The sequence below is a fragment of the Myotis brandtii genome, unplaced genomic scaffold (assembly GCF_000412655.1).
Source record: "Myotis brandtii unplaced genomic scaffold, ASM41265v1 scaffold600, whole genome shotgun sequence".
NCBI lineage: Eukaryota > Metazoa > Chordata > Mammalia > Chiroptera > Vespertilionidae > Myotis > Myotis brandtii.
In genome coordinates, this window is record NW_005370273.1 from 86,154 (window position 1) to 87,552 (window position 1,399).

Here is a 1,399-nt window from a genome sequence, read left to right on the forward strand (position 1 = left end):
TCATCTTCCTTGGAAGGTCCAGTTTTGAGGCCGATATCTCTTCTCTGGTTTTAAAAGGTAGATTTTCTTAATAAATCTCCCCTGAAGGAAAGTACAATCCTATTATGGAAATAATGAAGAAGCCCAGTGAGAACAGACAAAGGCTATTCCTTCGAGGCTGCCATGGCTAGGGAGTCAGCCACCAGCACGTGTATCTCTTGGACTCAGAGGCAGAGGAGCGACAAAGCTTTTTGGCTAAGATCAAGTGAAACTGATACCCTTCAAAAATTTAACTCAGGAGAAACCAAGATGGCGGCATAGGTAAACACTGGAAATTGCTGCCTCTCACAACAAATTCGAAAATACAACTAAAAGACGGAACGGACATCATCCAGAACCACAGGAAGCCTGGCTGAGTGGAAATTCTACAACTAGAAGGAAAGAGAAAAGCATACTGAGACTCAGAGGAGGTGCGGTGCAGAAGTAAAATACAGAGGTACAGAGGCGCACGCGGAGAGGGCTGGCGGCTGAGGACACGATTGTCCTTTTCAATTGGGAGGGAGTCTCAAGCTCTGAGCTCCAGTTCCAGGCGAGTCTCTGGGGACCCAGACTCATACCGGAGAAACAGGACTGTCTGGCATCGGTTGGAACTCGAGGGCAGCTTTCTCTCAGAGCCATTGATTGGCGGGGCCTCTGAGGACAGGACTGAGAGCAGCCATAACTGCTCGCTCTGCCCTGTTGATCCCCTGGGACCCTGCCCTGCCCAAGCCGCGCACTGAGGCTTTTGCATATGAAAGGCCCGGCCCTTTGTAATCTGAAAATTACTTAACAAACTGCAGCTGGCCCAAGGCCCCACGGCAACTTGCATTGCTTCACAGCTGGCTTCTGCTGAGTAGCCTCAGGCAGAGGCTAGATTAGCATCTCCTTAGATATCCAGGAGCCAGTTCTCCCACTGCAGAAACAGCTGTGATTCTCACAGCCAATTGGCCTGGAGGTCAATCCCTCCCAGTGATACCTACAACAATCAAGGCTTAACTACAACAAGACTGTGCACAAAGCCCACAAGGGGGTGCACCAAGAGTGTCTACCTCAGGTAATTGGGGAGGCTGAGCCACTGGGCCCTATAGGACACTTAGCACAGAAAGCCCCTCTATCGACACAGCAAAGCATAAAAAATGCCGAGACAAAGAAACAGGACACAAATGACAGAAATGGAGGAAAGCAAACGACTGGATATAGAGTTCAAAACCACACTTTTAAGGTTTTTCAAGAATTTTCTAGAAACCGCCGATAAACTTAATGAGACCCTCAAGAAATCTAGTGAGACCCTCGAAGTTGTGATAAAGGACCAACTAGAAATTAAGCATACACTGACTGAAATAAAGAATAATATACAGAGATCCAACAGCAGACAAGAGGA